Here is a 26,143-nt window from a genome sequence, read left to right as displayed (position 1 = left end):
TTTGTGACCACAAACCTCTAAGTCTATTACCCAGAGACAGCCACAGTAATCCTTAATGAAGGTGTGGGTATGATGCAGCATGGTAGGGGCCATCTGGTTGCCAGGTGTTTCCTGGCTTAGCTTTTCCTCACAACACACCTCCCTCCTCCTTCTCCTCCTCTAATTCCAAGGAAGGCAATTTCTACCTCAGGACAGTCCCTCGTTAAAGACACAGGCAAGGGCTTTATCGAACGTAAGTCAGCTGCAGCACAGCAATGTTCAGAGCTTGCAGCAGAAAGCCAAGAAGGGCTGTTTATTACCATACATATCTCCCTGTGACTACCAGCAAAAGACTGTGCCAAGTGTATTTCTGACTGTTAATAGGAAAGGAGCCAAGTGCACGATTTTCACTGTAACCCTATGTCCTGTGTCTTTCGCTCACAAACAAAACAAAAAAAAGGCAAGAGAGCAGTTTTTTAGTTTTAGGGAGGTTAAATCCTGTGATCTTTATTTTCAAAATGGAGCACTAACTTCCTTAAAATCCCAGTCTTTCAGACAGGTAAAGGCCTTCCAGCTCTCAGATACACATTCCTGCCCCTCCCCTTCACCACCACTCTGGAGCATTTTAGACAGCTGGATTGGTAGAAAGCCAGTCAGTTTTGCACAGCACTAGCATTGCCCCGGCTCAGCTTCCTGAGCTGGCTTCCCACGGGGTCAGGCAAGGACCAGGCACTGTGGGAGCAAACAGGCGCAGGACCCCATAGCACCAGCTGAGATAAGCCTTGGCTGCCAAGACACCGCATCCCAGACTACCAAACTTGAAGGCTTCTCCTGGTTCCCACTATTGCACTAAGATTTAGTTTGCCTAAAGCGTCTCACATTTCTGGCTAAACCCAGCACACATTTACCTGGGCACTTGCCATCATATGTTCTTGGGAACGGTTTCAGACTGGTTCTGTACAAGCACCAGGGTCAGTGGACATGCATAGCAAAATTGTCTCGATATTTCTCAAACAGGGTAGTGAAAACTAATTTTTGCTACAGAAAAGAGAAAAGGCCTTGTGTCTCCTCCCAGTCTATGGAAAGGGACTCCGTGATGGGGACCTCTGGAGAGACAAGCTTAACGCTCCTGCCATCCTTCGGAATTACTAGAACAAGAAACAACAACTGCTGCTGCTTAGCAGACACAAAGGACAGAAACGTCTACTCCGCCCAGGCAGCCAGGAGCCTGCTATCCAAAGTTTGGGCATAGATGAAGAACACAGCAGAGCCATCAGTATTGGGATGTCAAGCCCTAATCAAATTATTGGTGGATACAGAGAGGAAGATTTTGCAAAGACAAGGCTGAAATTTGCCCATAAAATCCCCACAGGAATCATTTCCAAACCAAGAAGAACTTCTCCAGTTCCACTCTGGATCAGGCCATAAGCAAACAGGACAAGCTAAAACCAAATCCAACAGCATACCTGTGATGAACATGCCAGAGGCTCTCACCGCTAGACCAGAGCCCCACCAGCTAGCACACACTGTCCACCTCATGGCTGTTGTGCCAGATCCAAGACTCCTGTAAGCTCCTCACAAGAGCAACTCCTCATTTCAAAACAAGGTCCAGCAGGACAGTATCACAGGTTCTTTTTCCATGGTTTCATCTAAATAGTGGGTTTCTTATTTATGTGGAGCTATGCCCAGAGCTATGATTCAATGCAAAATGAGTGACCAAACTGAAGAGCAACAAATGGAAAGACACTTAGATGCAGCCAGAGCCACAGTGGAAGGGGAAATTGCCCAGTACCAATGCCAGTTGTGAAGGATTTTCAAGCTCAGCTGTGAAGTAAATCCATCATGGAAAGGGAAATATTAACAGGTGACAAGAGACACAGCACCTTTATTCTTAAGGCATTCTTGCTTGCTCATTTGACTATTTGCATATTTTAATATATTTTAAAAGGAAACTTTCTGCTAGAAATTATTTTCGCAAGTCCCAAAACATTCTTCAAAGAGCTACTCATCTGCTTAGTGACAGAGGTATGGGGTAGGGCTTGTTTACTAGTCTAAGAGGATTACACTTCAATACAGACCATGCCTTGTCTGCAGGTAAGGGCAGTAGAGCAGACAATGACTACAACAGACTTTACAACTGCAAAGGCACAAGGGGAACAGAATCCAAAAGAAAGCTATGTTTATATCGTGTTTGGATGTGGAAAAGAAGAGAACATAGGGAGACAGCTGCTTCTTTATATCTGTTGTTCAGCAGTCTCTGGAAATCCTGGACAGGCAAATTCTACTCCTACTGCTGGATCAACCCTGAAAATAAATCTACTAGCTACAGCTGAAACAAGTCTCCACAGCTAGTTTTTCAAATAAAAACATAACACATGCCTCTGGCCTCTCTTTTTGCCTTTTTAATACGTGCAGAGATCACTCCCCCACTGGAGGAAAACTCATTTTTCACTTACCTTCCCTCTCCCTTAGGCAAGTGAGAGAAAGCCAACAAAACACTGCCATAGAAAACACAAAACCACACTACTTCTAAACTACTCATTCTCTTGCCCATCCCAGGACACTCACAGATCACTTACTCCACTGCACACTGGAATAAGCAAAGACGCTGGGGCTGACCTTGCAATAACTTAAAATGCAGAAGAAAACCTCACTCTCTTCAGAAAAAAACTACTACTCTATGAGTATAAAAAATTAATTAGGAACAAAAATAACAGATCTTTCAAGTGACTGAAACCTCAAAACTGATACTCACCTGAGAATGGCAGGATAGTAAAGCCAAAGCAAATCACCTTGTGCTGATCACAGTCAGAGCTATTTCAGAGGAATGACCCATAATGCCAGTTCTGTAATACCATGTCTTCAAGGAAAGAGTTCTTTCTGATCCTAGTAGTAAACACAGCTTCATGTCCTGAAGTACAGAAAACACTAGGTTTGCCCAATAATTTTTTCCAAGCACTTGTTCCCTCCTCTTGCTTGTAATAGGCTGTAAAAAACATTCAGCCCTAAAACACTTAAAAGTGTAAAGAAGTTACACACTCCAAGTACAGCTTTCACCATTACCATGTTGCTCTGTCCCCATCACTGGAAGAAAACAGAAAATTTATGACCCCACTCGAAAAAGGAGTATCAGCCATAAAACAAGCAGTAGCATTTTTATCTGCTGACTCAGGAAGGTACACACCTTTCACCAATTAAACTCTGCCATTGTCAGCATCTTTAAAAAAAAAAAAATCAGTTACAATCAAGGGCTACTCTCATAAACAGCAGTGTACATACTCATTTGTGCTGCAAGACAAGTAGAATCAAGTTTATAAAGAGGTTTCAAAGCAAGGCATAAGGCGTTGTTTCAGGAGATCCTACTTAACTTATTATGAGTGTTTGAGTGCTATGTGATAAGTGCCTGAGCTTGCGATAAGGGCTTCAAAGACAGCTTAGTCCAGATGAACCAAAAAACAGAAAACCCCCATGATGACAGCTGCTTGGTACACATCAGGCAACACCTGCAGAAGTCGGCACTCACTGAAAAGTCAGTCTCTAAATGGACTCAAGGGCTGCAGAGACATCTGATGGAAAAGGCTTGATTGACTGTGCCTGTTGGCAATTACAGGTAGTAATGCAGGTCAGTCCTGGCATCCTGATACCAGTTTTACCATCTAAACAAACACACAACCATTCAGGCATCTGAAGAACTAATATCACAAATAAGATAAAACAAGACAATGTGTTTCTAATTTCTGAGTTCCTGCAATTATCAATTAAAGCTTTGCAACATACTATTAATTCCACTTATGATTAACAGTGATACAACAAGTTTACAGTGGACCAAAAGAAACAAAGAAAAAAAAAAGCCTAACTTAAATCAGTTTTTTTGCCCATAGAAACAGTTTTGTACTAGAGGTCATTTTAAGTGAATGCAATTTGACTACATTTTTTTTAAATGCATTCCACAATAAAAATTTCTCAACTGTTCATATTGAAAGGCACATTTAAGAGTACTTTTAATCTTGCATTCAAAATGCTGACAGTGTTGTGAGCAACACTACTAGTATGCCATTTTAAATGATCTAACCTAAAGGATTGTAAGCATTATCTAGAAATCACTGCTGCTAATTTTGGCAAACTATGTGGAATATAAAATTCTAGATATTAATTTGTCACATTACAAAATGCCTTTTAGTCTAAGTCTTCAACATGAATCTATTATATGCTGTAACAGATAGCACTGGGTAATACGAAATGCTTACACTCCATATTTCGCTAAGTCTTATTCAGAAGCACAACCAGCTCTCTATACCCCCAAAAGCTTAACTCTGCAGAACAACATGGAATGAAAGCTCTTATTTACCACACTCTATCCCTTGCTCTTTGGAATTAATCACATTATTAACTGTTGCCTGCCCAAACAGAGAGGTTGGTTGGTTTGTCTTTTTTTTTTTTTTAATGCCTCTCTCACATATGTTTACCAACTTTCCTTTTACTACTGCAGGAAATACACATATTTTATCTCCCTAAACAATAAGAAATATACAGTTTCCTTCTTCCTGATTTATGGGTTTCCTTATAATTTTCCTGGGAGAGATTTTCTTTATGGGACACCAAATCAATCACGTTAGAAAAGGCGGGGATGGGGACAAAAAACTAACTTGCCACTTTCCTTCCAGACACACTTAGCCCCAATCCTAAAGGCCAGTCTGCTCTGAATTCCTGGCAACACAGACACTAACTCCCAGGTGTATTCTGCGCATGCTGACAGCCTGTGAAGAGCATCCTCACTGCCCTGACAGAATCGGTACAAATCAAGAACAACTCTGATACAAATCTGGAGGAGCTGACTCTTGATTCAGAAATCTCCCTCCTATTCTTGTGGCTATCTCCCTGGACCACATATTTTCTAATACAAGCGCAGGCGAGTGCTGAAGGAGGGCTGAGTAATTCTGCAGGTCAGGAAGCAGCTTAGGGCCAGCACACCTGGCTTCTTCTCCAATTCCCTACTACCCCAAGCTACAGGCTGACAAGCAGTGTGCGATGTGAATGACCAAACACCCAGACCTCCCCTGGAGCAAGCTCCTTTTCCATTGCAAATCATTCAACTCCACTCCTGCATCTCCCCTTTTTAAGCCCCTGGATTTTTTCCTCAGCCTTCTTGAATGTTTTCTAATTGCTGAGGGAAATAAAAGCTAGTATTGATTTCAGCATGACTCAAGGGAAGCAGGCAAATGCCTAACCACATGAACACTGCCTTGCTGCAAACAGGAGCGGCAGTCTGCCTGCCTGCCCACCACGCCCTGCAACACAACCACCGAACAGCAGCTTGCGACACCTGAAAAGCATGTCAGGCATCAGCAGACTGGCATTTGTCAGTGCGAGGCACCCTGCCCATGAACATACAGCTGCTGTTAATCGAGCCGTACTAACAGTAGCTCAAACAAAGGTAGCAGCTCTGCTTTCTGAGTGATACCACATGGCCAGAACAGGAAAGGGTACCCAAGCATACCTTACCGAATCACACGGAAGCAGCTGCAAGAACGGGACAGGGGCTTTAAAAAGCTGTGGGGTCTCTGTCCCATAATCAGCCAGGGGCCAGTGGAATCATGTTAATATTAGCAAGGGTAGATATCAGCACTGGCAGTCATTGCATTACACTGTATGGCCTCGGGTCCAGAGTCCCCATGAAGGGATCAGATCTTTCCACTCAGACCTGGCGGTCACAGAAAGACTGCTGCAGAAAACAGAATAACTTGGCACAAAAGGAGCTAGTTAGCTTTCCAGCTAACCAGAATTCAGATCCAGACCTGTACCCTCCTCAAAGTCAAAGGATTTTGAACACACAACTTCAGGCTATTTCACAGCAAACACAGAAAAGAGGCTTTCTGCACAGTCCCCCCTCAGTCTCTGCGCTTTCCCAGAGGTCAAGGGCATGCAAGACCTTACACTTAAGGTCCGGCACCTTGCAATTACCAGCACTGGCTTAACAAGTTATACAGATACCTTCTACAGAAAAAGAGAACAAAAAAACAGAGAGACTTAGCTCTACTTCAAAACCAGCTGAGGTTCCTATGGGCACAGCCTAGACAACACCTTGGCTGAGCTATGTAAGGAAGAAAGCAAATCAATGCAGATCTGTGCTTCTCGGCCAGCAGACTAGGTTTCCAGCCCAGCAGTAAAGCACCCAGGTCACTTCTGAAGGTCCACAATGCTTCCTGCTGTTTGTCTCTGGATCAAATTTGGCCTAAGGCTGAAATTTTCAAAAGCATAATCCTAATTCTGCCCTGAACTTTTGTAATATTCCTACCCTATGTTCTCATTTTGAGACATTTTCTAGCCTTGTTCATCCAAGATCAGAACCTCAGGAAAACTGGCAAGTTTCACACAGCAAGACAGCTCTTCTAACAGATAACGTATGTTCCTCAAAATAGAACTGACAGCTCATACTCTTAAATCAGACACCAGCCCCTATTTTCTCTCCAGAAAATGAAGTGAAAATACAGAGTTAATTGAATCAATAGGTCTTATAATTAAATGCTGCCAAGTTAACTGACATGATTGGACTGCTGGGTTTGGTTTGGGTTTTTTTTATGTTGTTTATCCAGAGGTTGGTTGCATACACTTTAAATACAACTAATTTTGCAAAAGGCTATCGAAATTTAGTTTAAATCTCCCTCGGGACAAAATGACAAGATTCACAAGCATAAAAGTAAGTTTTCATAGACTCAACTCACTGGAAACTACTGCGATCGAACAGCATTATGGCTAGTAGAGGTACTAACAGAAAAATCTTCCTACTTCTTGCCACGGGCTTGACCAACTACAAGACAAGGAATATTCCTCAGAACCCTGTACTCGTGACTGTCAATTGTAAATGAAGGAGCAGAATTTGCCAGAGGGGCTGAATTCTACCTACAAATTCACAGGTATAAACTGATTCTTTCCCTGAATGGGAGAGGTACCCTAGATTTTCAATAATGAGAAAACAGAGCTGAAAGGGGCATTGTTTTTTTCCAGATGGTACAAGTCAGGTGCACATTCAATGAATTCAACACAGTTATAATGATTTTCTCCACTGAACACTCTTGCTTGTAACAGGGCCATTGTCTCCCTTATACTATATGAACATACAAATACACATATATATTTTTCTAGAAGTTGGGCACCATATGCTAAAATAAATACTTCTTACACTACAGAAAGTTAGAAAAACAACACATTTACCTAATGCTAAAAAAGTATATTGTAACACTGTTCAAGACTATCAACAAGCACTAACCTGTCTCGCAGATTACAGAAAACAAAGAGATTTGATAAATTTTTGTATCACTGAGGTTGCCCAAGCCAAACCTTTTCATCATGATGCCTTTCAAACTAGGACCCCAACAACATGCAAGATGAGGAGTACAAACACCGACACTCTGAAGCTGTTGCCTTATTATCATTTTGAATGATTGTGACAGGCTCCCTGCCACCTCCCCAGTCAAGACAAAAGAACAAAGATCAGTTTCATTTGTGAGATTGCTATAGGGAAAAACACCAGTGAGTGTAAAACCACAAGGAGCAACAGCATTAGCTAATCTTTATTCCTTAACACAGCAGCAAACAATTAAAGTAAAACAGGTCAATCAAGACTTCAAATCTTCTTAACAGCTAGTCAACCCATGCCGTCACAGCAATTCAAATTAACCCCACGGATACATCAGTCCTTTCCTCCAATACCTAGAAAGCAATTACAAATGTCACATTGAATCTCCTTCAAAAAACACTGTCCTATAGTTCAGTAGTATAGCCTGTGATTAAACCTACCTACGAAATAAAAGCTTTTTCCTCTATTGAGGCAGACGGCTTAAGAAACCATCTGTTTCCAGCACCAATACTCTAAATCAGCTCCACCCTGTGAAAATCTATCTCATGCTGGTTTTTCTTACTAGCTGAGATCACTACAGAACTGTTGCTAACAAGCACACCTGTACGTGAAGCAAAAGAGCAGAATAAAGAGCACCAGCCCTAAACATGTCAAGACCCACCCATATACACCTTTAGTGTATGCATGTGTGTTTGGGGAGGGATAAGCAATGTAGTGATTCCATGAACATTTGTTTATTTCCATGCTTTCTCTGGAGGTACTCAGCATCACCAAACATCATCAAGGGTTTTCCCACCACTGAGCTCACATACCCTGAATTTACACTCTTCCCCTATTCAGCAAAAACATTCCCTTTTCCATTAAAAACATGCTTAACTTTTAAGCATGCCTAAGGCTCACTTTCAAGGACAATTAAGCATGTGTTTAAACAACTGAATAAATCCAGATGGACCAAAACAAGTATCCTTCAGTCTTAGGAAACAATTCTACGCATCAGCACATGCATAATTTTATTTCTTCAAGACATATATGGACTTTAAGATAGCACACAAACAAAATATCCAGATCATCAGTTAATTCCATTTAGAAGGGACCTTGGGAAGTCACTAGTTCTAGTAGCCCAGGATATTACACCTTTCCAAATTTCTGGCTGTTACTCACCCATATGCACATTAACTGCAACACTCCCTCATCCCTTTCTAGGTGAGGCTTCAGTTCAGCTACGAATGTCCTGCAGGCAGGAGTGCCTCTTCGGGAAACCCCAATAAAGCTAAGGGGTGTTTTTTTCTATTACTATGAGCCAGAGGTTATACCAGATCAATTCTCAGCACAGTCACTGCCTGTGCTATAGGCGAAAGATCTGTAAGGAACTCAGGCCCTTGGACTAACCCATCTTTACTATAGACAAGCACTACCACCAGAGCTCCCCCCCCCCTTCTTACGGAATTGTCATTTGTCCCATCATGGCAGATCAGATTTCAGATCTCACAGCTGCTGCAGCTGCATTACAAGTTTGTATAGCTTGTAGCAATAAAGAGGTAACTTTCTGAAAGCCATCATCATAAAGTCCTCACAACCTAAATTCTTCTTGACTTCTCCCTCTTCCCGCCCCTTTAAGAAAACAAACCTGTCTCCAACACATGTGTGTGACATGCCACATTTTCGGCTGATAGCTGAAATAGTCCAGCTGAGTCTGCAGTGGGCCTCACCCACTCATTTCTGTGTTCAGATATTTCTAGTGATTTCCATGGCTCAGACAACTGTTAAGTAAGTACGGGACCAGAGCCTGCTCTGCTGTCAGTACACACAGCAAATGTTTCCTCTCATGAATCTAGGTATATGGTTTAGCAAATGGTAAGACATACAGAAAGCAGCATGACATAGGCTGAAAGGAAAGGTATTGCTTCTGGAAAGACATCTAGCAACAAGGGAATTCTTAACCCACACACTGGAGCAATTCACTTGGGGACTACTGTGATCAGATCATTCATGCCTAGGCACAGAACCTCAGGAGTCATTAAAAGATTACTTTTTATTTTCCGAACGTATTTAAAGAGCACTGCTGAGTGGGTACTGACGTAACATACTGTAACAATCACATCAGATCTCTAAATGGAGGGTGCAAACCCTGCTTTATGTAACAAACTGCATTATAAGCACAATGAACTGCCCTCCATGCTCAAAGTGTGCTAAAATTCTCCACAGATGAACAGCAACTTTTTATTCTCAGGATGACAGCTCTGTGGCTTCTCTCAAACACCCACAGGCAATGCACAATATGGGTGCAACAAACTGCAAAGTTCCATTAACCAAATCCTGTCACTCAGGTGAAAGATGAGAAGAAGAGACAGAACTTCGGCCACTGCACCTCACTGATGAAATCACATCTCTTCCCAGAGCCCTGCTGCACCAGGGCTCACCTGCGTGTTTCATTTCCACACAGAATGGTCTCACTAAGCCACCGGCGTTATTTCCAGTGTGTTAGTTCAGCACACCTGTAAATGCCTCAGCTCCAGGAGACTGGTACCACATTAAGACTGGGGTCTTACCTACTGCTGAATGTATCATCAGTGTTTTGCAAATGGCTAAAATGAAATATGCAGTGAGGAATTCAGCGGTTCCTAGACCTAGGTGCTACAAAGGTGAGTTTGGGCTCCATTTTACATATCACACTTTTAGAACATTAACAGCAGAAACATACAATCACATCATCCAGTCGGGAGGGAAGCAAGAGGAGCTATAGGAAATAAATACATTCTGCTGCTGAGCCTCTTCTTGGGTGCACTGGCTATGAGATATGTAGTCTAGACACCTCTGCAACTGTAAGCCAACACAGCTGAAAAGAAACGGGTTCTTTCACAGGGAGAAAAAAAAAAAAAAAGGTTTGGGGAGGAAATAGGATGAAACAGAACAGAAAGGATATGTGCTTCGATCTTGCAAGGAAGAACCTTTCTGAAAACAAGAGAGACGGGTTTTCTGAACCACAAGCAGCCCAAATGCTGGACAGCAAATTATTTTTTTTGAGAAATAATTTATTGACACAACCACAAAGATGAGACAAATTATGAAAAGGGATGCCAGAGACCTAGAACAAGTAAGACTTATAAAATACATACGTATACATCCCATTCTACTGCATGATTTTATGTGAATGACCAGAAGAAGCCTACATGAAAATCCATCAATGAATCAAAGAATATCTTTATTCAGATGAAAACTTATAGTTCCTGCTTAGCACGGGGAAATAAATGATGTCGGTATCTTACATACAGAAAGCAACTCCTCCAGCATGCGGCACACCCCCTTCTTTCCCAAAGGTGTTTCATAAGGCACATCTTATTCAAATGGCAGGTCGTAATTAGTGTCTCCTAAACATACAGGCAACAAATTGAGGCAAGCAGTCTTTATTTGGTAAATCATATTCGGCGCAACATTACGGCACCGCAGAGCTGCATATGCTTACAGCTTGTACCTGCAGCAGCTCAAGCGAGGCACATTTTGCATAATTTTCTCTTACATAAAAAGGCTTTGTTCTCCACCGCCTCACTGCGGTTACCAGCCTCCCCACGCACAGTCGTTTCCTCTTCGCGGCTGATCCATTCAATACAGGCAATGATTCCTTCCCCCCGCGCCGCAAATTAAAAGCACTTCCATCCATCGCACCCCCTTGTCTCGCACAACGTTCTTTGTTCAGCCTTACAGATCCCTTTAGAGAAGCTTAGGGGTGGGGGCAGGAGAGGACAGAAGGTTACATCCTGTAAAGGGTTTTACAGCCTCGAGATGCTCAAAACCCTTCAGTCGGCTTCCGCCGACTGCCCCGACTGAAGATATAACGGGCGTTACTGGGGAGCCTTTACCTATCCCTTTACCTCCGTCCACCGCTCCGGGAGGTCCGCCGGGACGACCGGCTGAGAACTCCGGCCCGAGTCCGCCTTCTGTCAGAGCCCGCGCACAGCTGAGGGAGCACGCGCGGGCCCGGGGCGGCACCACCCAGCCCCGCGCCCCCAACGGCTCCCGACGGCCGCCGAGCCCCCGCGAGTCCCCCACCCAACCCGCCGCCAACGGCCGTTGTGTCCCTCTGTTCTCTTCTTCCGACAGGCACGCCCTCCCCCCCCGGCCAGTCACAGCCTGCCCGCAGCGGGCTGGCGGCGAGGGGCTCGGGAGGGTCCTTACCTGAGCGACGCGGCGGCCGCCGGCACCGGAACGCACTGCCGGGCAGAGAGAGGGCGCGCCACCGCCGTGCCCGCCTCAGCCCGCCCCGCCGCTCTCTGGGCTGTCGCCGGGACGCGGCCGTCTGCGCGCCGCGAGCCCCCGAGACCCGCCCCCAGCCCCGCCCCGGCGCCGCGCCCGCAGGGCCCCCGCGGCAGCGGTAGCGGCGGCCGCCCTCGCGCCGCCGCCCCGCCCCGTGCGCGCCGCCCGCAGCGGCGCCTGCATTGCGGAGGGGCGCGCGGCCGGCCCGGTGCCCGTGCGGACTCTCCCCCCTCTCCCGCGGTCAAGCGGGCAGAGCGCCGCGCTAGGCATGGCGACGTCGGTGCACCGGCGCTGAGGTGCTCCGCGACAGCCGGCCCCGGCCCTCAGCCGAGCGGCCGTCGCCCTGCCCTGCCCTGCCCTTCCCGTGGTCGGTCGTCCCCGCCGTCGTGGAAGAGCACCCTGGAGCTCCCTCACCCGATTGCGGTTGGGTGTCCCAGTGATGCAAGTGTCGGCTCTAGCTAATTTCGCCTTTTCCTCCAGAGAAAGAGAAAGGTGAGATAGGTTAAAAAACGCTTTTACAGCACTGCAGAAACTGCACTGCTGCTCATCTGCAAACCGTGCTCTCCTAGGGCCAAGGTCTCCAGCCGTGTCCTGGAGTCCGGCAGCAAAAGGTGTCCTATTGCCCCTTACCTGCTTCTCAGACGGAACTCACCTCCTCAGCCCCTCAGGACGTCAATTACTGTTTCCGTATTCCTTTGGTGAAAGTAGAGCAGGCAGGGGCAAAGTCATCTGTCGTGCAATGCCACTGGTGTGGCAGAGCTCCAGCATCAGCTCATCTCTAGTCAGAATCACTTCGTTTCTGTTCCCTTTGCTGCAGATGAAAGAGTAAAATGGAACTCTCTTACCTTTTGTATTTCCTAAACGAATTAGTCTAATGGCTTTGTTAAAAATGAATGTGCAGAAGCCAGTCTGTCAGAATCTTAACCAGCAATTCTGAGTGTCATGTATGTATTACCCTAATAAATGTTTTCGGAACAGGTGCTATGTTTTGATCCAGTAAAGATAAATATTGCTATTTTTCTTCAGGGGTGCCCAGAATACACACTAGCTGTAACCCATAATGCAGTGCAAAAACTTTAAATGGCAAGTCCAGTTTTGTTTTGTTTTGCTGCAGCACTCTGAGCGAGTGCTCTGTACTTTTTTCCAAAGCCTTGCTAATTTTAAGTACCCAGCTCGCTTGCGAGCATGATTTTCAGGAGTACTGAGCACACTCTTTCTTCATGGACTTTAGCAGGTGATCTAGAATATCTCATGTCTGTAATTTGGGCTTTGCATGCCTTAGACTGGGTGGTCAAAACACAGGTTCAGGAAAGCCGAGGCCTCGCTATTGCTTCTGTTTCTTCAGCTGCAATACAGAGGTGGCCATCCCTCAACAGCTACTACATTGGATTATATTCCAGTCCCATGTTAATGGCAATAAAGTGACTTGGGGATGCCAAATTCTTTTGTTAAGTATTTTTATGTCTTTGTAAATGAGGACATTTTCTTTTCCTTTGAAGGTCTGAGTCTGTGAGTCAAGGCTACAGACATCTCTTCCAGTTCCTTTCCCGAGCCCTCGTCAAGCTGTATGGGAGAACTTTCCACCACAGCTTCTTCCGTCTTCTAGCATTTCACCTGTAAATCAGTGGCATGCAAAGAGAGCAGGATCTTGCCAAGAGAACAAAGCCGTCATGTTCCCCTCTGGTTACTCACCGTCAGTGATGTATATCCATCCAGAGGAGATGCTTCCGCAGGAAATGGATTTGGTGCAGGTAGTCTTTCTTCCAGACTGCCAGGAGCAAATACACCCCGTTCAGTGCACAAGGAAAGTGTGCCAGCATCTGCAGCACTCCAAGGATCGGCAGTGCCTTTTCCTGTGCTCTTCTTCCATGTCTCCCCTTGGAGGCCTACATGGCCATGCAAATACCTTGATGGAGCTCTTCCCCCCCCCCCCAAGCACATGGACTTGCCCTTCCTTTCATCACCTAGATAACACAAATACAGGCTTACATAAAGCATAATCAGGAGCCCTGAGAGAGAATGAGCAGCTGACTTGATCAAGGAGAAACAGTTACATTTCATTCAAATGGAAATTAGATGTGTTTAAAGCTTACATTACTAAAAAAAAGGAAAAGACACCTTATACTATTGTTGGAAAGAAATACTGCCATGGGTATCATGGTAAAGATGTCTTAATGGAAAGATGCAATGTACAATAAATGTACTGTGCACTGTCCATAAACATTCCTAGGAATCAGAGAGGTGATATAGCTAACCAGAGAAACACCCAGCATATTCCATGTGCCATGGAGAAATCAACGCCTCTAGCTCAGATGCAGTACAGTAGCAGCCTGTTCCCTTTCAGCAGCAGCCTGCAGAGTGAGAGGGAAGGTGAACCTTGGAAGTTAGTCATTAGGTTGCAGCTCTCCTTTAAACAATCATCAAAAATGACGAAAAATGAACACAGAAAAAAACGTGGCATTCGCCATTTTCCCCCAAGATAATGGTCTAGTCAAATTACATTATACTTACATTAAATATTCAGCAACAGCTGACACTAAATATTTTAAGACATGAAAAATTCTCATAATTAACATTAGAGATATTAAAATGCATGCACATATTTTTATTAGAAATATTTAAGCAGAGATCAAAAAGCATCTTCCCACTAAGAGATAGTGGGAAAAGGTTTTTGTACAAAGGAAAAATAGATTTTTACATAACTTCGCAAACTATGAATTTTAGAGTATTCTTTGACATGCAGAATTATGAATCTCTATACAGAGATCTGGTAAGTCAACTACGGAGGATTTTTGCTTGCCTGCTAAAAGAAAAAGGAATTAAATTGTCTATAGCCCTTTTTAGAACAGATTCATCTGAAACTGACTGGGAAATGCTGTTTGAAAAGGGACTTGTGTCAATACATGTTCTTCTCTTTCTATATAGCTTTAATAACAAACCACCGCTGCTCCTCAGACAGTTTATCGAGCTGCAACGATTGGCAACTTAGGCATTTGGCTTCACTTCAGACTGGGGAAGGAAACATTTAATTTCCCAAAAACACACCATGACTCAAGCCTTGGTGCCAATGTCACAACATTAGCTGAATGAACAGAGCAGTCAAGGCAAAGCCAGCTCTTACTTATTCATGATGGGAAGAGCTGTGAGCATCGAGGAGGATGATGAAGCAATGTAAAGTATGGCTATGGCCCTCTTACACACTTTCCCCGGTGGCATATTTGCAGTCTCTGGGCATGTTCAACAACCGGTCGAGCAGTTTTTTGCCACCTTTCCCCTTGGAAACACGTAGGCTAAGGTGACCGGGAAAGGCAATGCTCCTCCTTCAGCATTGCTGAGTTGTTTCTATCAGTTGGAAAACTCTAGGGTCCCTCTAGTGCCCAAAGAAGGCAATGAAGAAAGGTGAACTGAAAAACTCCTTCAAGTGATTATCAACTGCTAAGCAAAATAAAAGCTTCCACTGAAAGTAGTATGTACTTATTCCTGGCTTTGCATAACTATGTTCAATTTGTTTCTGACTAGGACAAGAAACTCAACTGTATCTCACCAGCTCATATAGTAACATTTCCATGTAAAAGCCTTCCTTTTTCTGCCTGTCTCCCATTTGATAACATTTACCTTTTAAAGATTATTTGGAGAGATTAGCTGTTTATAGATGTCTGCCTCACATTGCTACAGGAAAGCTTTAAGCAAATGTGAGATCTAGCCACTGTGGAAGGACTTGTACCAGAGCAATGCTGCCTTTGTAGACCTTTGTTATCTTTGGTCTTTTTGTCCAAGGGACTGTAGGCACCCATGTGAATTACGATGGAAGCTTCAGGGAGCTACACTCTAATTTATTAAATGCTTTGATGTCAAAAGCCAGTCTCTGCATGAGAAGTAGAAAAATTTGAAAGCAGAGAGAGGGCACAAAGTACTGATGCCATCTGCTCGTGGGGACGCAAGGAGACAAGAATTGCAGTAGAGCATGCACTCCAGCAGACATCTCCATTTCTCACTGCTGTGATTGAAAGCAAAGGGCCCCAAGATAACATGCCAACATGAAACATGGACAATAGAGTCCCTTACAAAGTATGCAGTTATGCACGGTTATGTATACTGTCATTTACCTTACCCAGCTACTTTTTCCTTCTGCATAGCTCAAGGCAAGAGTCCTTACATGATAGCATCAGCTATATGGTAAATAAAAATTAATACAAGGGTTTAATAATTCCATTTCCTAATGGACTGGCATCACTTTCTGCAAGAGCCAGGAAAAAGAACAACAACAACATGGATAAAAGGCACAAAGGAATAATCAACAGGCAACACAACACTGAAGAATAACTTGTTTTGAGCAATACCTTGGGATCAAGCAATGGATATGCATTATAAAACTAATATTTAGCTAGTGTACATGTAATGCCTTTACCCGAGCACAGCTCCACTGCTAAGTGAGAGGCAAAACAGGTTTAGAGTGAAAGGCAAGTGAATACACAGGAAGTCAAGTAAAAAACCTGGACAGCTATCCAGGTTATTTTCAAACTTTGGCTTTTTTGTTGGTGTTACAACAACCCCATAAATTACACATATATATGGCACAAATCCCCATGAGCTAAATTCCCATATATTAATGCAGTAATATTAGGCAACAACACAAAGCTGTCCCACTTGATTATGAGTTTTCAGGTTTTGCTCTGTTATTCTAAAGTGAGCTCTACAAAAATCAGGCACATCAGCATGTGTTTCATCAAGACCTTTTCTTCCTTTTGAGTCTGGGGGTCAAAAAGCACTAAAACTTTCACAGGGAGATTTGTTCCTTGTGGTTTACATAGAAGTTAAATTTAAATAGCCATTAACAACAAGAAATAATGACAATGTGAGGTCACCATCGGTGTTCCTATTCTCAGTCTCAGGCTGTGTCACTGTATATGAACCAGAAATTGAGTGCACAATATTTTATAGTGAATTCCTCATTTTTTAACTCCTCAGGTTTCATTCACATTGTTTCCCTGCCATAAAACAGAGAAAATGGAGTTGACCCATTCTGTGGTCAACCATGGTCTCTTCCCAGGCTCACATCTGTAATGCAAGCACCAAGAGAATTCTTTGGAGATGCAGAAGATAAACAGAAAGCAAAAACTGCAATCCTTGCCCACCTTGTAGGTCCCCTTGGTCAGGCATCATGCTGGAGATGCAGGCAGGGATTTGGTTGCTTTCCAGCTATGGACCAATACAGCTAGGAAGCTCCTTGAGCACGAAGCCACTCCAGCCTCTCCTTGTGGCCTTGCTCTGGGGATGGTCCAGCACTGTGACATAGCGCTATCAAGGTGCTGGCTCTTCTCTTTTTTTTCCCAATGCTGACTCACACTGAAGGAATCTGAACCTCAAGAAAAGCTTTCCCCAAGCTTCCTTTCCACAAGAAACCTGGCCACAGTCACCACTGAGATGAAACAGGAGTCCTTGTGTTCACAGTCCTACCAGATCGAGGTTCAAAGGAACCTTCTTCCAAATTCAGATGAACTGCTGTTATATTCAGCTGCTGAGCTGAGCACTCAACTCCAGACTATTAATTAATGTTGCTGGAAGCACAGTACCATTGTCTTTCACATGTAGCTGCTCTGGGAACCAAAGACGTTTCCTGGGAAATCAGTGGCATTCATTTTCATGACACTACAAAAATGCAATTGCAGTTTGTAGAGATATAAAACAAGTCACCCACAGAAACTGACAGGGGAAAGCTGAAAGGTGTCACTGTTGTGGACACAGATCAATACTTACACAACCCATATGGCAGATTCTGCAGTTCACGTTGATAATGCATCCCATAACCTGACCCCAGGAACCAGGGCTTAACTCTGGCAGTCAGCGTTTTCCCCCAAAGGAACTCCTCCGCTACTCCATTTCACCCTTTCAAGGACTTTCATTCAATAATTTCACCCCAAACACACACATTCCTTAAAATCAGTGCCTCCGGCCACAGCCTGCAAACCACCCATTTCCAGCAAAAGTCAAGCTAGTAACAACCAGAGCCATGTAAGCTAAAAGCTAACAGTCATAGTCTCTAAAACCTCAGCATTCAGGACCTGTAATATTCCTGCACATACATCAATGAGCATCCTTTGGGTCTTGTTGTATTTGAAATGCTTCAGTGCCCACTCTGCTATGACTCAGGTTCTTTTTATAGAGTCTTGTAACTAAGCAACAGTAACCTCAGCTGGGCAGTCCAAATGATGTGGCACAGGCAAGTTATACTACAGGAATATGTGGTGGCAATTCAGGAGGAAGGTAATACTTTGACGATGGGTGCGTTAATCATGCTGGGAAAACCTCTATGGCCTTCAGATCAACCCCAAAAAACTCAAAACCAGCAGCTGAAGTTAGGACAACAGATCGACACTCACCATGACTGAAAAACAAACCTAGAAAATTTATCTGCACGGCTGGGAATTCATGGCCTTCCATTTGCTGGGAGAAGTGGAGGAGTGTCAGCAAGGTTAAAGAAATACAGATGGGAAAGTTTTTCTAATGATCAGAACAGGAGAAAATCCTGATCCAACCACAGCTGGTCCTAGAACTGCCACACCTGACTTGAAGGCTAAAGAGAAATCATGACAAAGAGTTAAACACACACACACACACTCCCCATTAACATAAACATTTAAGAGAAAGCTGCCCCTTCCTGGGGCCAGGAGGTGTGGGTCAGATTGTGATTCTGTCAGTTAGCCCTCGGAGAGTTGGTTGGAGAAGCACAGCTTCTGCCTTCACCACTTGTTAAAGCCCTGACTCCAAGCATGAATAATATCAGCCTTAAAGGTGCTTTTTGCTTGAAGTCAGGCCTTGGTCCTATCCTGGTCAAGCTGTATAAAGACCTGCAGGCACTTTTTGGCCAAAAAAGAAAGGAAATTCACTTTTTTTCATCTGCCTAGAGCTCCAAGGTAGGAATAAAATGCCATTTGGCAGCTTTGCTAAAGCAAAGTACATGCACCAGCAAATGTAACTGCAGCAGCGAGATATCCCCGCTGCTGCTGTCCAACAGGCTAATGCGCTTCTCTTCTAATATCACCTTCACTCTGCTTTTATTAAAACATTTACAGACATTTATGAAATAAGCCTTGCATCACACTTGTGCCATAGGAGAGGGCTGGTTGGAGAGACATAGCAGCTCAGTAGTTAAGATGCCAGGCTGGAAACAAGAGTCATTGAGTAACCGTCTTGTCCTCCAGAGCTGCTGTGAGGAGAAAGATATCAAAGTGTGCCAGGTAGCCTGAGCGCAGCTCCCAGGAGCTGTGTCATTTTTAGGTGAATAGTAACATTTCTATCACTTTTTCAGATGGAGATGGGTGGGCGTGTCAGGGTTGCACAGAAAATTGGTGTAGAACCATAGAGGTTTCCAACCCGAAAGTAAGATCACATATTTTACTAGTTGCTAGAATTAATTTTTTTGTTCCTCGCACCTTCTCTGCTATGAAATTCATAGTTAATTCTTGCTGTGGAAATCATAAAAGCTTCCCATTGCAGGCACGTAAAGCTTGAATCTTAAACCCAAATTTAGGAACTGGTGTTGTGATCAATGACCGGGCAGTTCTCCCTGCTTTCAGCCAGGATTTACAAAGGGTCTGTCAGGGACATTAGCCTCAGGCTAATTCTGCCTAGCAGGAGACATCCTTATGGGGGCAGGTGCAGCTGATTTGCAGAACTCACTGACAGAGGACTCCGTGAAGATGAAAAATCTACATGGGCTCAAGAAGGTATAGACAAATTCATTGGCATTGGCAGATACTAAGGCAGGGGATCAGACAGCTCGCTCCCAGGCATCTCTGAGCAGGCAGCTGCTGCAAGGGGGTACTGTGAGCAGGACCTCTGTAAACTCTCTCTGCTTCTCATACACTTTCCCTAAGCATTCAGTGCTTTCCATTATACTGGCTATCTGCCAGTCTGAAAGAGGCATGGCAATTCTTTTGTCAGAAGGGAGACCATAAAAAAAAGCTGATTTACACAATGCATCGAGTTTAGCCGTTTCTCAAAAAGTCTTTTCAACTAATAACCTTAGAGCAGAAATAAAAGGACATTTCTGCAGTAAATGTGCAAGGCTCTGGATTAATCTCACAAAGTGAAATGACAGCCATAAGGTGTGACGTGATCTAATTTTAGAATTGTAAGACTCCAAATTTAATTTATTAAAGGAAGCTATAATGAAATTTTGATGCCATTAGATCATAGAATTAAATATTGGCTTGCTTACAGGTCTTTGCATTTTGTCCCACATAAAATAGGCGGTATCTGCGAATTACAGAATCACAGAATGTTAGGGGTTGGAAGGGACCTCTGTGGGTCATCTAGTCCAACCCCCCCCCTGCCAAAGCAGGGTCACCTACAGCAGGCTGCACAGGACCTTGTCCAGGTGGGTCTTAGTATCCAGAGAAGGAGACTCCACAACCTCCCTGGGCAGCCTGTTTCAGTGCTCCATCACAATGCATGTCTTTTGAGATTTTCTCCTGCAGGATGTTTAACAGCTACTGACATATGAAATAAACCACAAAATCTAAACAAAAAAAATTTGATCTACAGAAGTGAATTGAAGAAAATTGTGGCTTGATATGGGAACCTACTAAATGTTTGCTACTCAGTGAACTCCCCAAATTCTAAATCCTTCCAGGTAAGTGAAAAAATAATTAACTTTATTTTCTTCCCTTTCCAGATGAAATAAGTAGCAGTCTCTGGGTTTTCTCAGGAAAGAAAAAGAATACAGAACAGGATATAGATTAAACATTGCCATATCATCATATAAATCACATTAATATGCCCCATCCAACTAAAAACCATTTAGTCTCAGTAGATGGATTGTTTCTGGATCTCAGAAGTTCTAGCTGAGAAATACAAAGGCAGAGTTTTTGAGGCAGAGGGCTTGGGACCCATCAGAGATTCAGAATTTGATGTCCACAATTGGAAAATTACTTTTTTTCCTAACACACAACAAACCACTCCAATATAACTTGGTTCTTACAGCAGCCAGAAAAAAGAATCATCTCCTAAACTTTAGTACTGCAGATGACGTCTGGACTGATTTTCTTAGTTCACTGCAAAAATGCCTTGTGGAAGGAAAACACAGCAATATTAAAGATCCATTAAAGGTGATGTTTTTTACCCAGAATGGCTCAATATTTGCATCCATATTATCATGTGAGCCAGTATACAGATTCAACTATGAATGCTGGGTTTTAAAAATAAACAAAAGCCCAATACAGCTTTCTATTAATAAACAATTGTAATTAAAAAAAATAAAACTCAGGCTATTTAATTTATTTCTGTAAGAGCCAGTTCATGTATGATGCTTTCAGAGGGAAACATCAGCCATTATTATTACTTGCCCACAAAAAGCTAAAGAGCATAGCCATCCTGTAGTTTGCAAATATTAGAGATAAACCCACCAGCTTTGCTTATGTTCTGCATGGAGACAGGGAAAAAGGGCAAGAAAGGAAAAGGTTATTTAGTGAAAATCAGTTCACTAGGCTTTTAGGTTATGCCTTTATTTTCCCTGTTTAGCTCTTCACTGCACCAAGTAATGAGCATTTGCGCACAGCATGCAAGGAAGAGCCGTATCCTCAGTGCAAGCAGCACGCAGTGTGAGATGCCTCTTTGGCTGCGCTGAGGGCTCTGTATGGAGCAGCAGACTTCTGCAGCTTGGGCTTTCTTTTATGTTTTGCTATAGACGATATGACTTCAGCCACATTCTCCAGGGTGAAATTTTGGATATATCCCGGGGAAGAAATACAAGGCTCAAAGCAGAGTTGCAGGTGGTGTGACCTGAACTTTTCCCACAAAAATAAGAAAATAAGCTAATGTTTGTATGGCAGATTCATTCTATAAAGTACAGCTTCCTTAGTGTTACAATCGGGGCCAAATTAAATGACCTATTTAATGTAACTACTTTCTTGATCAGAATTATCGATCCTTTCTGACCTCTCCATTAAAGACATAAATGTATCTCAGCAGTTTTCTTAGAGAAGACAAAGCATGTAGTTGAAACCTGCAGATTCAGGATAAGAAAAATTCCCAAAATGTAAACAGTTATAGCACTTGAGCTCATTCACCAGCAGCGTGGACATCTGCACAGGGGAACAGCTGGAAGTCCTAATATCAGCTGGTGCAGGCTAAGCCACACCCCCTGTTTGGTGTGAGCTCCAAGTCTGCCAGTGAAATTTAAGTTCTTGTGTCAGAGAAGTGCTTTTGAAGATTTTGTCCTATAAAAACTTTTTTCCCCATATTTTGCAGGGCGGAAAAAATTCATTGTAATTTCATTAGGTAAAAAATGAGCTCCGATTACCCAAAGGATGCTGCCGCACTCATACGGTTCAGCCTGCAGTGTGGTGTGATCTGGGCAAGAGAGGAATGAGTATTCGGCTGCTGGTGGCATTTTGATATAGCTTGCTTTCATTTCTCAGATTGCTACTGAAATCCATGGTGTTATAAGTTGACTCCAGGCTCAGACAGACTGATTTCTCAGTGGTGCTCTACCTTGAATTTCCTTCATTATGTATATATATGTGCACACACATATATCAAAAAATGGATCCTACTCCAAGAGCCTAGTAAAATGGATTAAATGGCTCCCATTGGCTTCCTTGGGCACAGGTTCAAAATATTAATCTGATTATCATTATGGCTCAAATTCAGGAAGGTTGTTAAGTATATATCTAAGTGAAAGCATCTGAACAGCCCCATTATGATGATTCATGGATTTGAAAATAGAAGTATGTTTAAATGCTCTCTTGAACTTGGGTGTAAACAAAATCAATACATGTCATACCTCTTATTCATGAAAAATTAAGGGAAGATACATAATTTTTTGTGCTCTGTGTATGCATATGTACTTAGCACTGATTTTTCTGTAATAGAGCTATACATAATTTAAACTGTACAGCATCCACTTTGGGGCAGGGGGGAAGAAGTGTCCATTAAAACCAGAACAGTACACTTTTTGGTGATGTGGGGATTTATTTTATTCTTTTAAAATATGGATGCCTGGATAATAATTCTGTTCTTACACGTCCAAAAGCTCTTTTCCAGAAAGAAAGAAATCACAGCCTCCTCTACAGCTCTGGGGAGAGCCCAAAACCGGTGAGTGGCTGCAAGCCAGTGGCAGGGCAGCACAGAGGACTGTGCTGGCCTCTGCCAACAGGTCAGGACTGCAGTGAGCACCCAAACCAGGGTGCACAAATCACTGCAGTGTACTCTGGCCATTCCTCAGCACCATCCCTCACCAGCAAAGCTAGGAAATCCCTTGTTGCATTTAATGGTGCAGTCGGCTGGACAGGCGAAAAGGGAGACCGTGGTAGTAAAGTCCACATTATTTTTTCACTGCCAGGGATAATTGTCATTATTATTGATTCATAAACCATTTTTCAGTTCTGGTTCTTGTTTGCCAATGACATCATGCTATCTGTGGGCCTTCCAGTAATACATAAAGGAATCTCTGAGAGAAGCACTCAAGTGCAGACTTCACTGTTTACGCAGAGAAGCACATTTCTACACTGACACGCACATTGCGGTGTATGTCATTAACGTGCTTCAAGGCAACATGTGTTTAAAAGTGCTTCTTGGCTGGGAGATGAATGACATGTTTAGCACCTGCCTCATATGAATAGGTTTTAAAAGCTTCTCTGCCTTTTTTCACAATGTGACCTTCACTGTCCATACCTGGAACAGACTTTGCCTCTAACAGAGAAGGCTATCCACAGAGATTCAGACACCTCTGTGTGCTGCACAGGCAAAGCAAGCAGCTCTGCCCGTGGCTGCCCACCTTCTAGCTCCAAGGAGATGCACTAAAGTGGGAGAAGGGGCAAGAAATGGCTCAGTTGTGTGCAGCAGAGCGATACAGTTATGGAGAGATCCCTCTGAGGCAGGTGGCCCACCTCTGGAGCTGTAGCTGGCTCCGTGAAGGAGATGCATCAGGCAGCTCACATGTCCGCTTGCACTTCCCCAAGCACTGTAGCAGAGGTAATTAGCGCAAAGCACAATCTTCATTCAGTGTGGCCAGATCTGGCTGTGGGGATGCTGCAATACGACAAGAAAACCTTGCAACTTCTCCATCCCATTCCAGATTTCTTTTGCTGCAAGGCATTAGCGTTAAGCAACACAACCACTATCAGGTAACAGTGGGGAATACTCTGAAACCTCACTGCTTCCCAGGCTTTGGGTATGCATTAGCAAATATGTACAGTTCTTGATAAGCAAATAGCTATTCAGGAAATATAGATGCCCTTTTCTTCTCCTGGCCTTCCACAATTACTCAAATAATCAAAATAAACTTCTTCAGTTCAGGCTTACGGTACCAACTTTGTTAAAAGCAAAGCTTACAACATGGAAGTCTCCAACAGGAAAAAACCGCATGAGGTGCAGTCCTTCCAGTTGTGCTCTGTGTCGAGCCCCATGTCCTGCCATGCAGCAGAGCTGCTCTGCTCTCACATCACTGAGGTTTCACTGCAGGAGAAGAGCAGAAAATATTCTCAGTCATGCTAGGGGCTCACCAATCTGTAAGCGCACACACATGATTTAAGTTGTGCTTGCAGCTCGAGCAGCTCCTGCAACCCACATTTACCTTTCTTGTTGTGAACAGGGGGGTTCACCCCATTTTGCTTAAATTAATCCATTCTCTTTATCTCTTTAAGTGTGAGGGAAACAAAATGAAATAAAACTACTTCTGGCAGATAATGATGAAGTAGGCAAACTTTATTTGAAGAGTTTGGAAAAAACATGAATAAATTTTTACATTGCAGAGGATTTCATCAAAATGTTCCAGCCATAACATCACAGGATAAAATTTTTGACACTGGTAGCTGCATTCACCAAATTATTATACCTGAAAACTGAAGAGTTAATGTTACCCATGACTTCTCCATGCCAATCATTTATGAAGTATGCAATGATAAACACCTGGCAGAGAAGAAGCCTTCCATGTAGCTGCTTGGAAAACTCCTCTGGAAAGTCATCAGGAATTAGTCTGAGCCACCTGAAATGCAGGAGGAACATGACTGGCAGGCAAGCACTGTGCTGTGAACCAGGCTGCGCTCCTACACAAGGCCATGTCTCCTGGAAACATCAGACGTGCTCAGAACCCAGAAGTCAACTGGGACAAAAATTTAGAAAAATAAGAACAAACCTAAGGCTGGGATTGAACATGTAGGTCAAAAGGGTACAAGGAGCAGAAAACTCTGGAGATGGGTGGCTCAATCCCTTGCTGCACTCCCACCGAAATGTCTTTTTTGTTGTTTTAATTTTGTGGATACAGGGGTCAGTGGCACTATACTGAAGTCATGAACATAGCTCAGTATGTGTTGCCCATCTCCAGCCACCTCTAGCCTTAAACCGGTAAGGAAAGGTGGAGAGTTCCCACTCCCTGAGCAAGCCGAAAGAGATCTCTAATTTCTTTGCTGAGATCCCATAGCCCACTTTGAGGCTGGTGTCGAAGTATGCGCACAGATAAGCTTCACCGACCTCACTGACTTACTGTTCATGCAGTATTACTAAACACCCTGCAAATGAAGAGCTATAAACCCTTTCTTTCCCCCCCCCCCAAGAAGTAATTTCTAGTGTTTTCAAGAGTTATGTTACTTCCCTAAAAATAAAATGCACCCCGTCATGTGCAGCTACAAAGGTTTGGTGATAGATGGCGCTACACGAACATGAATTTGGGTTTTTAATCTCTACATTAAATATTTACTATCACCTTTCCTTACACGCGAAGTGTAATAAGCAGTGTCTGTATTTAGTTATTTCTTATACAAGTATAAATAATATATTAGAAATAAAAATCAGGAAGACAATTTATTGAGATATTGCAAGACAGAAAAGGGAATATTCTCTATGATTCAACTCTCAATGGGAAACTCCAATATAGTTGAAAGTTCCTCCTCTTAGTCAAGAGCGGAAGGGTGGGAGCAAGAGAAGGTGGTTGCACGTGACACACTGAAGTAATTTAATTTCTAATTTTCTGGTCCCGAAATACAGAGTATGCTGTTTGTAATAGTAAAGCATAAATAGTAAAACATATTTTTTTTATATAGCTTTGGCAAATGCAATAACAGCAGGGGTGAATTTCCATATGACCTAAACACCACTGTGGTCCTGGCTGGGGGTGGCTGGCTGGCAAGGCACCCTCCTGGAGGAGAAGACATCCTCAAACCACAGTTTCACAGAGTGAAGTGCATAGAGTGAAAAGGGCATCCAAAGTACATCACATCAGTAGGCACACTGGGGAGTAAAGTTTGCAGAGACTCATAATAATGTGAAATTTAAAGAGCAACAGCAACATAAAGCTCACCATTTTCTTTAAACAAGTATCATCATCTTCACTCTTAATCTGCACAAAAAAAGTTCCTGTTGACTCATAAAGATGTTCTCTCCACCTCTCCCACTTCTACATCCATAGACCAGATACTTAAACAGCAAATGCAATCAGGAATATAAATTCACTTTGTTTTTTTCATGTTAGTGACGAATACATCAATGATTGCCTGAAACCAGCCTTTGACCTGCTGGACCAGATTCATACTTGAGACTCCTCTAGAAAGTGCGCTG

General features: G+C 43.3%; 1 protein-coding gene across 19 annotated transcripts in view; it reads right to left on the bottom strand.

Annotated features, from left to right (window-relative positions):
• Window positions 1–11,636, bottom strand: part of MAP2 (microtubule associated protein 2) — a 259,226-nt gene extending 247,590 nt beyond the window's left edge. For 18 of the 19 annotated variants that reach the window (XM_075430396.1, XM_075430397.1, XM_075430393.1 and 15 more), the window contains exon 1: window positions 11,510–11,636. The gene's annotated coding sequence lies outside the window, so the exon portion shown is untranslated. Of the gene's footprint in view, window positions 1–11,205; window positions 11,227–11,509 lie in introns of those variants that run through there. The other variant, XM_075430394.1, reaches the window with a different exon arrangement.
• Window positions 11,637–26,143: the final 14,507 nt, after the last annotated feature.

Source organism: Opisthocomus hoazin, chromosome 9 (assembly GCF_030867145.1).
Source record: "Opisthocomus hoazin isolate bOpiHoa1 chromosome 9, bOpiHoa1.hap1, whole genome shotgun sequence".
NCBI lineage: Eukaryota > Metazoa > Chordata > Aves > Opisthocomiformes > Opisthocomidae > Opisthocomus > Opisthocomus hoazin.
Note: the sequence above shows the minus strand (reverse complement) of the source record. Positions and strands in the feature narration are given on the sequence as shown.